Genomic DNA, 14,796 nt, shown 5'->3' on the forward strand with positions numbered 1-14,796 from the left:
ATCCTTAATTTTGTATTTTTGCTGAATTTTTTTGTGATTTTTCTCATTTTCAGTAAAAATTCTTCTTCTCTGAAACCGCCGGCCCAATCGCTCTCAAATTTGGGTTGTCTCTTTGCAGGGTGTTACTCTTCTAATTTGTTGAAATTATGACAAAATTGGGAAAATTACTATTTTTGTGCAATTTTGTCATTTTTGGTCAAAAAATCTTAGACAGTGTTTCCTTTTTAAAACCCCTGGACAGACAGCTTTCATATTTCGTACACAGACGTACAGAGATGACAATAGTTAGATATGTGGAAATTGTCCTGAAATATAAAAAATTGTATTTTTAAGACAATATTGTCATTTTTGGTCAAGAAAACTTTATCTCAACATTACTTGTTTGATAGCTTTGTAATTTGGTATAAAGTCCCTTGTTTGATAGCTTTGTAATTTGGTATAAAGTCCCGAAAGAAGTTATTAGATAAATTTTCTGCTCAAAGTGTTGGGAAACCCCAAAATTTGTATATTTTAGGTACTTTTCTCAGTTTGTGACCTTAAATGACCTATACTAACCCAGGATATGTTGTGAGACAATTTGAAGGCTGTGAACATAATTTTGTCATATTTGATACCAATTTGTAGGAAAATTTGATCCAGAAAACAAAGCTGAGGTGATTTTTTTCATTTTGGACCAATTTTTGCAACTTTTCTATGTAAGACATGCAAAACTGATGAGAAATTTGGATCCAGGATAATTCCAGATGTTGTAATCACCACCCACAGTGGAAGGCATTTCACTATCTGTAACTAACTTAAGTGCTGTTTACATTAGAATGATAACACTCATGGCATTAATTAAAAATCTCCAAGGTTGTAAATGTACTTCCTGTCATTTGGTCGTATGTAATACCAAGGGGTGGAACATTTGATATGCAGGAGGGGGTAGGGTTTAGAAGATCAATGTTTTAGCATTACTTTTTTACCAGATCCCTTGTGCATTTTTTGCCCACTCCCACCTTTTCTTTTTATCAAGCCTTCTCTGTTTTTTGTTGTTGACATTTGCTTATGTATTTAGGATCTGCTTCTCCCATTGCTATAGAAGTTGATATGCATGTTCCTAAAGATGACCTCCAGTACCTAAGTTGGAGACCTTATTTGCTTTTGTCATTCTTGTTTTTCCTGGTTTAAATATTTCTCGAATGGACCAATTCAAACCGAATGTGAGCACATTGTGTCCTTGACGGTATTTTTATCAATAAGTAATGAAAATGTAAATTTACATTCACAAATTGAGTGAAAATGAGAAGAAAAAACATAGACTTCTGTTAAGTTAATGTCTTTGGACAAAATGCAACATACTCGATATATTTATGGAATAATAATTGTACACGGGTATAAGCTATAACCGTGATTGATGTGACGACCTGTCGTTCGCTGTCACAACCCTGTCAGTAGTGTACCGGAAGTTACACAGACACTGTGCAAGCACGGTCCCTCCTAGCTGCAGTACTGTAGGGTGTGTCAGTTGCTCCAGGTTTCGCCTGGGTATCCGGGTTTGAGGGCCATTCTAAAATACGTACCCAGGCAAATCTCAAGATACAGGATTGCAGCTGCAAGCGTAAACGACTTTTCATAGTTAAAGGATGGTTTCTTAGCAAACCCGTGCGTTCGTACCTCACTCTCATATCATTGAGTATAAGTCTTCTGTCTCTAGAGAATGATTGATCCATTGCGCGTCTATCAGTTTGGGACAGTGTGAACATCCAATGCATTATCGAAGTGTTTACATCATGAATCAAGTGACATGTTCATTCATTCATTCATTCATTGATTTCAAAGTTACGGCGTGTCCACAAAATGTTATCGGGGGAAAATTTCCTTACAAAGTTCCCATTAAATGTCACTTTCATATCTGTCACTTATGTCAGATTGTCAGATGATTTGCAATGCAATAATGGCTTGTCATCACTGTCATCAACAAAAACAACAGCATAAACAATGATAATAATAGTAATAATGATAATAATATTATTTCTTACTTGTTACATAAAGGACGTATATCACATTTTGTCATCATGAAAGTGATCTAAACATGAATTTAGGCTTTTTCTTACATGATAATGATAAAAATAAAAATATGTCATTTGGTATTCATTGTTTGGCTTGTTTAAAGTTTTTGAAAGGTCATTTTCTCATTTAGAAGTCTAGAATGTTTTGTGCTGTGTGTACCCACATATTTTCATTTATGTGTATTATTACAGATCCTCAATGATCTATTTATGCATGGAAATAATGATTTGGTCATTTTTAAATTCAGAATTTTTCACGGTTACGGGACTCATAGTGGATGATTTTAATCTTATTAAGAACTGACAGTCTGTAATAGAATGTTCAACATGATAGTTTTAACCCACTGTCGTAAACAAAGTGATATCATATACCTGACGTAACAAGATAGAATTTCAATGAATGATGGTTACTAGCCTAAATGGAGTTCCAGCAGACATCTCATTAAGTATGGTCAAAATAGTGTTATACTAATTTTACAGAAAGAGGCCAAGACATAGGGCCAAAGTAAATTAAAAAAAGTCAGATGCTAGGTTCTAGCAGGAGGATATTAAAGGACAACACTGAATTGTTGGATTCAAGTTATTTGCTGTGCATATCAGTTTTTTTCTAAAAAGCATGTTGAAATACTCAGAATATGTTGTGCAAACACCGACTGTATTTGTAATTCCCTATGTTATTGTTCAGAAATATAGTGTTGAATTCAATAACCAGTATCAGTGTATCTTGTCTGAGATACTTCTGGTTAGCCTAAAAGGGAAAAAGATTATTTTACCTTGTCTGCATTCCCGCTAAAAGTCAGAGGGACCGCGGTAAAAAAAAGTTTCGTTCACTGCTGAAACTTGGTCCAAAAAAATCTGATGAAGAAGATTTTTTCTCTGGCCTGATGGTTTACTTATTGTCCTGAGTTATCACAAGAAGGGCATGACTCTGTCTTGGAATTCCTTCATTTCTAGTAAGTGGCTTTCATGATCATGTTTGACGTTGGCCATATTCTGTCTGATGTAAAGTAAGCTGTGAGTTTATCCATTCATTAACTTTACCAAGTCAATGTTTCTCATCAGTGACTTAAGGATACGATTGGAAAAAGTAAAAGTAATGTCAATTTTTTCAAATGGGGTTTACATATGAAGTAGTCCAAAACTGGGAAAAAAGATGGGGTCACCTAGCTTGTTTTTTTACAAAATGACATTAAAAATTCACTGTTTTTCACAAAATCAATAAAAATCAATAAAACAGGTCATCATTTTCATATTTATATTATTGATAGTTTCCAGTAAAGTCAATTTTCACAAACTTTGCTTAATAATAGCTCTTTTTGTGAATTTTTCAAAACCACATTTTGTTTAGTTACTAAGTAGGTCACCGAGCTCAACTTTTCACAATTTTGCAAAATGTAACTAGGATTTATAGGGTCTAGCGATAAACCATACTCTCCCGTATTCATAGCACGATGGCGCTCTTCAAATGCTGCTGACCTGCAGTGGCCTTGTCCAGGACTGGTCATATGAGTCAAGCCTACCTGTAAACTTTAATGGGAGGGAAATGACAGAACAAACCAAAGACTTCCAGGTTCTTCTACTTTTTATAGTCTATATATTAACACAGCATACAAAAAATCACACAAGAGCAGTAGACCAAATAGGCCAAACCAAGAATTTGAAAAGATAGTGGTACAAAGGAAAACATGTACTCAAATGTACTTGGAAATATAGAGGTGTTTTTATATGAATTTATTGAATTTCTAGACATGACTTTTTGTTAGCTCCACTGTCAGCGACGCGGAGCTTATCAAATAGGTTGATTATCCGTCGTCGTCCGTTGTCGTCCGTCGTCCGTCGTCGTCCGTCAACAATTGCCTTCTCCTCTGAAACCACAAGTCCAATTGCTTTGAAATTTTATATACAGTTCACTTGGGTGACCTCACTTCAGTTTGTACAAATCATGGTGAAATTTGCATATTTGTATTTTTGGGGCATTTTTTGGTGTTTTTGGTAAATAAATCTTCTTGCTTAGGGTGACTTAAATCAGATTTGTTCAAATGGTGGTGAAATTTGCATATTTGTATTTTTAAGGCAATTTTTGTCAGTTTTGGTAAAAAAATCTCTAAAAATCTTCTTCAAAACTACTGGTCTGATAGCTTTTATATTTGGTACATATGTCCCTAGGGATGATCTATTTCAGATTTGTTCAAATTGTGCAGAAATATGTAAATTTGCATTTTTAAGGCAATTTTTGCCATTTTGGTCAAAATATGTATTTCTCAAAAAGTACTGGTCTGATAGTTTTGAAATTGGTATACAGGTTTCTATAGATGAACTAAGTAATATATATTGAATTTCTGATGAAATCTGTAATTTTGTATTTTGGGGGCAATTTTTGCCATTTTTGGTCAAAAAATGTGTATTGCCAAAACTACTCATCTGCTAGCTTTGAAATTTGGTATAGAGGTTGCTACAGATGAACTAAATGATAGTTATGGAAATATTGACAGTGTTTTTGTTAAGGCCGGTACCCGGTAAATGTTACCGGGTTCCCAAGTCATTTTACCGGGGTTCCCCTTGGTATATCGATTCATTCAGATTAGGGGACAGTAGAAATGTTACCGGGGTTCCCAAATCATTTACCAATGTTCCTAACCTTAGCAAAAACACTGAATGATGAAATCTGCAATTTTGTAATTTTGGGGCAATTTTTGCCATTTTTGGTCAAAAAATGTGTTTCTCAAAAAGTACTGGTCTGATAGCTTTGAAATTTGGTATACAGGTTTCTACAGATGAGCTAAGTAATATATATTGAATTTCTGGTAAAATCTGTAATTTTGTATTTTTGGGGCAATTTTTGCCATTTTTGGTCAAAAAATGTGTTTTTCCAAAACTACTTATCTGATAGCTTTGAAATTTGGTATACAGGTTTCCATAGATGAACTAAATGATATCTATTGAAATAATGATGACATCTGCAATTTTGAATTTTTGGGGCAATTTTTCCCATTTTTGGTCAAAAAATGCGTTTCTCAAAAAGTACTGGTCTAACAGCTTTGAAATTTGGTATACAGGTTTCTATATATGAACTAAGTGTGATATTTTGAAATTATGATGAAATCTGCAATTTTTAATTTTGGGGGCAATTGTTGCCATTTTTGGTCAGAATATTTTATTCTCAAAAAACTACTCATCAGATATCTTTGGTTGACATGTTCTTAGGGATGATCAGATGTGATATATTCAAAGTATGATGAAATCTTCAATTTTGTATTTTTGCAGCTTATTTTAGCCACTTTTTTCTGGCCACTGCATTGAGTTATCAAAGATTTCCACCTTCTTCATCAACATGTGTCAAAAATAGTTATTCTGTACATAAACACAGCGGAGCTATATCGGCCGCTAGGTCGCTTGTTTTGTATTGCTGTCAAATGATTTGTTTGGTTTGCTAGGTTCATTGAATGCCCCAGTTGTAAATGCATGTACAATATTTTCAAAGATGGCCTACTTGCTTAGTGCAAAGAAACTTTAATAATAGGCGCTTCTTTCCAATTCCATACAAAAATCTTTAACATCACAAATTGTCACTGTCACACTGATGTGAGAGTGTATGATACGGATTGTGAAGAAGGCCTGGGAATCGGGTATTCATGTAGTACAGAAGACTCAAAAACACAGATATAACTGGACGAAGACCTTTTATATCTCAAATCTGTTTTAATTATTCTAACCGCATAGAATATAAATCAAAATTAAAGTCAATAAAAAGGGTATCTTCACACAAATAGTTCAAAATATTCAATAAAATATCTTAATTTCACATAAGCAGGATCTAAGTTACAAATGAATTTAAATAGATAATTATTGCTATATTGCACTTAATTTTTTTTGAAAAAGGGACTCACGCATGGCATTGTGGAGCACAAATGTTCAGTACAATTTTATCTTACACACAGCTACTGCTGTTGCAATTTTGAAGAAACTCTTCTACACAAACATTCTAAAAAAAACATTTATTTTCTTAATCATTGAATTTTTCTTGGTTATCCTTGGTTTTTCACTGGGAAGTTTTTCTGAAATAAACACCAAAGGTCATGATTTCTGTCCCTTTTGTGTTCTAGTTTTAAGAGATTAAATTTAAGCCCACTTTGGCTATTCTGTCCAGCATACTTTTACTTAGAACTCCTTTCAAAGATTGAAGAGTAGACAAGTTTTCTTTTTTCATTCTCAAATGTTCTAGTGTTTTTTCAACAAATTCCACAGTAAAGGTAGATTTAACTAGATCTGTTTGTGATGGGTTGACTTTATTTGTGAGACACTGCAGAGCCTTTACATCTACAAAGCATCATGAGCAGCATATGACCCGCCAATAATATCCTCAAACAGTGATTGTTGTTTGTAACTTTGTCTACCAGGCAATACTGTTCTAAACATGGGTAAAGTATCAAGAAATCCATAAATCATTTGTACATTTATGCTACCATACCACATGCCCTTCAGCTGTAAACACTACTCTGCTGTCAAATATTTTAACATTGTGACCAACAAGAATCACGTTTTGCTACTATCAAGAAATGCGAAAAAATCCTGCAGAGCTTTTGTGATAGTACAGCAGCAGCCAGTGCACTTCTTTGCCATTGTGCATCATCTTGCCCCCATCCATGTTTGTCCCAGTCATGGATGATGCCTCTTTGGTGATGGGTTTCTTTGACATCTCATAAACATCAAAACTACTTGTTCCTTTCACTGCAGCAATCTGTGTTATGTGTGCTGATGTGCCTGTAATAGCATAAATGAAAAGTAAAACAAGTTATTGTCAATGACTTAGTCCCCGTTGTGATTGCAAGTGTACTGTATTCAATTCAATATGATGTCATAGAGTATGTACTTTGCTGTAGAAATGTTCTGAACATGTCACATCAGTATACATAGCACAGTATACTGTAAGGTAATAGCTATTGGTTTATATATCAAATCGAATACTTGTTGCAAATATAATAAAATTACCGTACTAGTGACTGTGCAATCTTTGGCCTGTTTTTGTTGATGGATGGTAACGTACATGTGGGCGTACGCGTACGGGCGATGGACCTGAATTCTTGTACCTTACAGTGTGTTTTGAGGGCATGCTGAACATTTTCTCGTCGCGATTTTTCTCCGCGAGATAGCAATTTTCCTTTACTTGCTGATGACATTTTGTACAACGCAAAAACGTTTGGAACGTCACTATGCGCTTGTGGTTACTATGGATACATTTCTGCGCAGTATGCTAATATTTTTCCGATCGTACATCCTTAACCTTGAGCTTTCCCAAATTCCTGTCTTTGTTAATTTCCAAGCACAGAAGGGGTAGCTATAACTATACATATTGTACATTTGTATGATTTATTTGATTGAGTAAAATAAACAAGGTGCCTCACATTCACAGTACCCTGGAAATAAGATAGCTCCCAACTTTGAATTTTGTGCTTGTAGTATACTTGCTTTGATCATTTTTAAACAAAAGCATCAGGCCATGTGTTGTTAGTTAGAGAGGGGACTTCTTTAAAGTCACCTGCAGGGGTCATTCCTATTGACCGTTGGTCTGTTCAACCTCCATTTTCACCGCATATCATATAGAGTTTAAACCAATCATGACCAGCAAGTGCAGTTTCTCCATCACTGCTTAGGAAATGCCTCACATTCGTCATTTTTATCAGTTGAATTACAACATTGACATGTTTTCCATGCTGTTGGTATAAAATATCACAACACTTGAGGTCAGTTTACCATAAACAAAGAGGCAGTTGTCAGTCCCTGGTTTTTGAATCGATTCTTGTAAAGTTTGATGGCATGATGTAAATGCCTTTGTTGTCTAGTTGCATTAGAATTTGTATCAAATATGTCAATATGCTCACAGATAAAGCTGAGAAACAAGGTGTGTGAAGTTAGCTCCTAGGTCCCATTACTCAGTTTCCTATTCGATCGAATCAATCAATCAATCAATCAGAAACATTTGTATAGTGCCAGTATCTGTAACTGTGTCACACTCAAAGGCACTTACGCTCAATGGCCCACACTACATTGTTACGTGCAGAGAAAACGAACAAAAGGGTGAACTCAGCAGTTAACGTTTAAACAAAATTTATTACGAAAATAAAACTAATTGCTAAGTCAGGGATAGAGTACAAGCTTTAAAGTGTACAGACTACTTATCTCAGCTGGGACGGCAAAGCTCCAGTCTCAGAGTTGTAACAGTCAGTTGGATGAATGAACAGTCCTTCGGCTTGCAGGCTTGTAGTTGCACAAAGTCCACAGAGTAAATCCAGCGTTGGCGATGAAGGTCTTGAAAAGTCTTGAGAATGACTACTGCTGGAGTTTAGTAACACACAAGAGACACGATCCCAAAGTCTGACTGGAAGCTGTGCACGTCCCTTTTATAAAGGCATATAAGAACAATCTAGAACTTTTATTGACATGCTAATTACTGTTCTAAATTATCTCCCTTACACAACTAATCCACTTTCCAGAACATTCCAAACATGACTAATTGAATTCAAGGTTGTGAGGTCATTAAGGGCAGTGACCTTGAGAATGTTCTAGAGTAATTGAACTCAGGTCATGATGAGTGTGGGGAAATGACCTACATAACACACCCCCTCTTCAAAAAAAGAAAATTTTTCAAAGAAAATCTTTCTTTTACAAATGTAATCTTGAAAAGGATTTAAGTACTCAAATTTTGTTTTACTCTAAAGTAAAATTTCTTGAAAGTGAACAACAATAAACTCTAAATACGAGAGAGACAGTCTGCAATTAAATTGTCTCTGCCTTTGATATGTCTAATGTCAAGATTAAACTCCTGTAACATTAAACTCCATCTTAGCAATCTCTGATTTTTGCCTTTAAATTTCTGCAGAAAAACAAGAGGGTTGTGATCAATATAAACCACTATTGGCTGATTTGAAGAAGTAACATAAACTTCAAAATGCTGTAAAGCTAATATCAAAGATAAACACTCTTTTTCAATTGTAGAGTAGTTTCTCTGGGATTTGTTAAATTTGTGTGAAAAATAGCAAACAGGATGTCCCATGACTATCTTCTTGCAATTTGTTGTTGGAAAACTTGAAATGGCACTGAATTTGGCATAAAGTATGCACGGCAAAGTCCGGTTATTTTTACTGAGTTCGATAAAGTCATTGTTCGGCAAATACTTGGCTTCCTCCTGGAGATATTCCGCTTTTGCAGGATTCAGTCCGTCTGGATGTTGTTCCACTGGATTACTGTCGCAGACATCTTCGTTGTGATAGGTGATGTTTGTCCTCGTTGGAACATCTTGAAACAGGTGTTTATATTCATGGAGCAGTTCTTTCACCTGTTGTTGTTGTTCTGGCTGGAGGTGTGCCAACTTTGTAGACTCCAGCTTCTCCAGGATTTCTGAGTTCTGAAGCTTGACCGAGCCCAGCTTTGAGTTTAGAGTATTTTCACTCAAGTCAGTTTCAGTATCACTATCTTCATAATGGTTTGAACTGACTGCACTGACAGGCTGAGTTATAGTAGGATTATCCCTATCCAAATATGGCTTAAGCATATTTATGTGACATAGCTGTTTTTGTTTTTCGCCTGTCAGGTGTTATTATGATGTAATTTAAATCACTCAATTTCTTATCAATTAGGTATGGCCCAAAGTAACGAGCATGGAGTGGTTTGCCAGGAATTGGAAGTAGAACAAGAACTTTTTGACCTGGTTCAAACTTCCGTTTTGAGGTGCTTTTATCATATTTGGTTTTCATTGACTGCTGAGATGACTCAAGATTTTCTCTGGCTAATTCACATGCTTTAGAGAGTTTTGTACGAAAATCTGACACATATTGCAAAATATTCAGACAATCATCATCGTCTGATAGGAATTTCTCTTTAACGAGCTTAAGTGGGCCACGGACTGTATGTCCAAATACAAGCTCAAATGGGCTAAAACCAAGAGACTCCTGAATTGACTCTCTAACAGCAAAGAGCAAAAAATGAATTCCTTCATCCCACTGCTTCTCTGTGTCAAACAGTAGGTCCTAACCATGTTTTTCAAAGTTTGATGAAATCGCTCAAGAGCACCCTGACTTTCTGGATGATAGGCGGATGACCTATACTGTTTAATGCCTAGCTGATCCATTACTTGTTGAAAAATACCAGACATAAAGTTGGAGCCTTGATCGGACTGGACACATTTAGGGAGGCCAAATAAAGTGAAAAATTTGACTAAAGCTTTCACTATAGTCTTTGTCTTTATATTTCTCAGTGGTATGGCTTCTGGGAACCGAGTTGATGTACACATTATTGTCAGCATGTACTCATTTCCTGATCTTGTTTTTGGTAGGGGCCCAACACAGTCTATTAGAATCCTACTAAATGGTTCTTGAAATGCAGGAATTGGCTGTAAAGGGCCTTTGGAATGGTCTGATTCGGCTTTCCTACCATTTGACATGTGTGACAAGTTTTACAGAAATGTGCTACATCCTGCCTGAGATTAGGCCAATAAAATGACTGAGAATTTTATGATAAGTTTTCCTGACTCCTAAGTGACCAGCCCAGGGCGTTTCATGGGCCAGGCGCAATATTTCAGCACGATAGGGCTTTGGAACCACAATTTGATGTTTTATAGCCCAGTCGTCATCAACCAAGACATCTGGAGGTCTCCATTTACGCATGAGAATACCAGACTTTGTATAATAGGAAACAGAGCTATCTGAAGTTTTACCTTCATCATCTACCCTGTCAAACAAAGACAAAATATCTGGGTCTTTGTGTTGTTCTGCAATGAGATTTGATCTAGAAAATGTCTGACTTTGGTCAGCAGAAGTTTTACTGGAAGTTTCAAATCCACGAGGGATAACGGAATGATCCGTGTCAAACACCTGACTGAGAAAGGTGTCATTTAAGTCAACATCTGTGACATTATTTTTTGAGAGTATTTTGATTCTCAGAAGTTTTCTTTGACATGGCTCGAGTAATGGCACATGATGGGAAAAGGCCGGAATGTCTTCCTCTATTGGCTCTGGATTTTGATCTAAACTAGGATTATCAGTCACAAGTGGATTAGTAATGACCTTGTCCCCAGCAAGGTCGTTTCCAAGAAGAGGTGAATCCCTTCAAAAGGCAAAAAAGGCCTAATACCTAAAGTCACAGGTCCAGAAACAAAGTCCGAAGACAAATCGACATTATGGAGAGGAACAGGAATGTAGTCATTACAATCTACCCCCTTAATAAGAACTTTAGAACCTGAAAATGACTTTTCAGAAAACGGCAGGGTATCTGCCAACAAAAGAGACTGGGACGCCCCGGTATCTCTTAAAATTTTGACAGGGGTAGCGGAAGAGAAATCACTAGAAAGTGATATAAACCATCATGAATAAATGGTTCGAAAATACCCATAATGCTATCTTGAGAAGAATTGACCTTGACCTCATTAATTGGGGATAAGAGGGGTTTAACCTCAGAAAATGTGTTGCACACATTATTAGACTCTAATTGAGTTGATGAAGAAATAAAGCCGGTTGGCTTAGATCCACTTTGACCACTTTGACCTTCACGTTTTCTTTTCAATTTGAAACACTCTGACATTAAATGGCCGTCTTTCTTGCAATAATTACAAGAAAGTGTACCGAACTGTTTGTCAGAAGGAGATTGAGACTTTGGATCTGATGATGTGGAAGTGTTACTTGAATTTTGTGAACTGTTGTCATTTGATTTCCTACTCTCCTTTGAAAAATTCTTGGATGAAAAGGAGGAGTTAAATTTACCTGCATTGTTTCTGTAGGAAAAGGACTGGGATGGTTTGCTGAGAAATGAAGATTTGTGGGTCAATGAATAATCATCGCCAAACGTGCAGCAACCTCCAATGTATCTGCCTTTTGTTCATTGATAAACGTCTTGATGTCACTCCGGATGCACCTTTTAAATTCCTCAATCAAAACAAGTTGTCGTAATTTGTCATAATTCTGACTGACCTTTTCCGAAGAACACCAACGATCAAACAGTTGTTCTTTGTTCGAGCAAATTCAACGTAAGTTTGATCTTTCACCTTCTCACAATCCCTAAATTTCTGACGGTAAGCTTCAGGCACCAACTCATAACCCTTGAGAATTAATTCCTTCACAGAATCATAATCTGAGCCTGCTCTACTGACAACTGAATGTAAATTTCTCTGGCTTTACCCACCAAAGCACTCTGCAAAAGCATAGACCAGGACTCCTTAGGCCAATTCAGACTCTGAGCAATTTTCTCAAAATGAAGGAAATATTTATCAACATCCTTTTCTTGGAAAGGGGGAACTAACCTGAAATGCTTAGTGATGTCAAAACTGTCTGAAGGAAGAATTTTCCTGACTTTCTAAGCTCTAAACGTCTCATTTCTAACTGCAGTCGGTGTTCTGCTAATTCTCTTTCCTTTTCTTTTCCTCTCTTTCTTTCTCCCTTTGTCTTTCTTCCATTTGCAATTCTTTTTCTTTCATTTCCAATTCCCTCTCTTTCTGTCTTTCTTCCATTTCTAATCTTTCCTGCCTTTCTTTTTCTTTCTGTCTTTCTTCCATTTGCAATTCTTTTTCTTTCATTTGTAATTGCATTTGTATTTTTTCTTTTTCTAATGCCAATTTTTTAAGCTCCAAATCTGCCTGAATTTCTAATTCTAATTTTTTGAGTTCGAAGGAAGACTCAGGCTCATAATCTTTTAAGGCAGACTCTTCAAAATGGCCAGAATTAACTAAATGTTTTGCAATCTTGAATTGAATTTCTCGCTTGCGCATAGATCTTTTGACATCTACTTTAAGGAAATTTGCCAGTGCTATGAGGTTGTCTTTTCTGAGGGAATTAAATGTGTCCTGATCAAGTCATCCATAAATTCGTCTGGCTTGAATTCCGCCATGATTGAATTTCGCTGAGTTCACAGTATACAGTAGTTTTGAAAAGGTAGGCAAAATGTTGTCAAACGGCTCAAAATATTCGTCTCCCGGACGAGCCCCCAATTTGTTACGTGCAGAGAAAACGAACAAAAGGGTGAACTCAGCAGTTAACGTTTAAACAAAATTTATTACGAAAATAAAACTAATTGCTAAGTCAGGGATAGAGTACAAGCTTTAAAAGTGTACAGACTACTTATCTCAGCTGGGACGGCAAAGCTCCAGTCTCAGAGTTGTAACAGTCAGTTGGATGAATGAACAGTCCTTCGGCTTGCAGGCTTGTAGTTGCACAAAGTCCACAGAGTAAATCCAGCGTTGGCGATGAAGGTCTTGAAAAGTCTTGAGAATGACTACTGCTGGAGTTTAGTAACACACAAGAGACACGATCCCAAAAGTCTGACTGGAAGCTGTGCACGTCCCTTTTATAAAGGCATATAAGAACAATCTAGAACTTTTATTGACATGCTAATTACTGTTCTAAAATTATCTCCCTTACACAACTAATCAACTTTCCAGAACATTCCAAACATGACTAATTGAATTCAAGGTTGAGAGTCATTAAGGGCAGTGACCTTGAGAATGTTCTAGAGTAATTGAACTCAGGTCATGATGAGTGTGGGGGAAATGACCTACATAACAACATGTATATGCTCTTTCAAAAAGAAGAGTCTTGACTGTTTTCTTAAAGGAGCCCAGACTTGGAGCTTGGCGAATGTCTAATGGCTGAGAGTTCCAGAGTTTGGGTGCAGCATGAGAGAATGCCCAGCCACCTTTTGATGATCGTTTGAAATTTCTTATGCATGTTATAGGCTGAACGAAGAGTGTAACCAGGAGAATATGTCCAATGAGATCACAGATATCGTTTGGAGCAAGATTATTCAAGGCTTTATATGCAAGCAGAATAATTTTGTAGTCAATGGTAGCCAATGGTAACCATTGAAGAAATTGAAGAACTGGAGTAATGTTTTCTGGAGCGAGTTATGATTCTTGCACTTGTATTTTGTGTGCGTTGTAGAAGGTTGAGACTGCTTTCCGGTAGACCATTAATGAGTTGCCATAGTCAAGTTTAGCTGCTAAAATTGCATGAATCACTGTTTGACAAGTTGCTTTGTTAAGAAATTTCCTGATGTGTCCGACACGGCGAAAGTGGTAATATATTGATTTGCAGGTTTTTCTGATGTGGTCTTTGTACATATGCGTATTGTCAAATGTTACCGCAATATTGCGAGCTGATTTAACTGTGGGAACAGAGCTTGAACCAATGGTAATCTTGTCAATAGCATCAGCAGAATGGTTGAATTGTGAACGAATAAGTAGGATTTCAGTTTTTGAGTCGTTTAGTTTAAGCTTGTTTTGGGTTTGAGATCACAGATACAGGCCTCAATTGAAATTATTGCACTCAATCGAACATAATTAACGACAGCAAAATGAAGCTGGTTCACAGCTCCTTATTCGATCAAACGTGAATTAAGGAACTAGGACGTATTCCAGGTTACCCAGACTCTTGTCTTTGGGGGGCACTGTTTCTAGTTTTTTATTTGATCCAATGTGAATAACAAGGCATGATCTAGTGCTCAGGATGGTGCAATTGTTGGAAAGTCATTCAACATTTAACCTGTTCACCCCCAAATTCCTGTAAACAGGTCCACAATCACCATTGATAACAATGGGTTTGGGCTAAACCATGGTGGTGAAAGGGTTAAAGAAAGTTGTGGCTGATTTCTGCCGGTGTCAAATTTGTATTTGATGAATTTGGCAAAGTCAGGGGCTGGTGTATTAAAATTAGTAAATACAGCCCAATTTTGTTCAAAATTTACATGGTGTATATCTTGTAACATG

Source organism: Ptychodera flava, chromosome 19 (assembly GCF_041260155.1).
Source record: "Ptychodera flava strain L36383 chromosome 19, AS_Pfla_20210202, whole genome shotgun sequence".
Lineage (NCBI taxonomy): Eukaryota > Metazoa > Hemichordata > Enteropneusta > Ptychoderidae > Ptychodera > Ptychodera flava.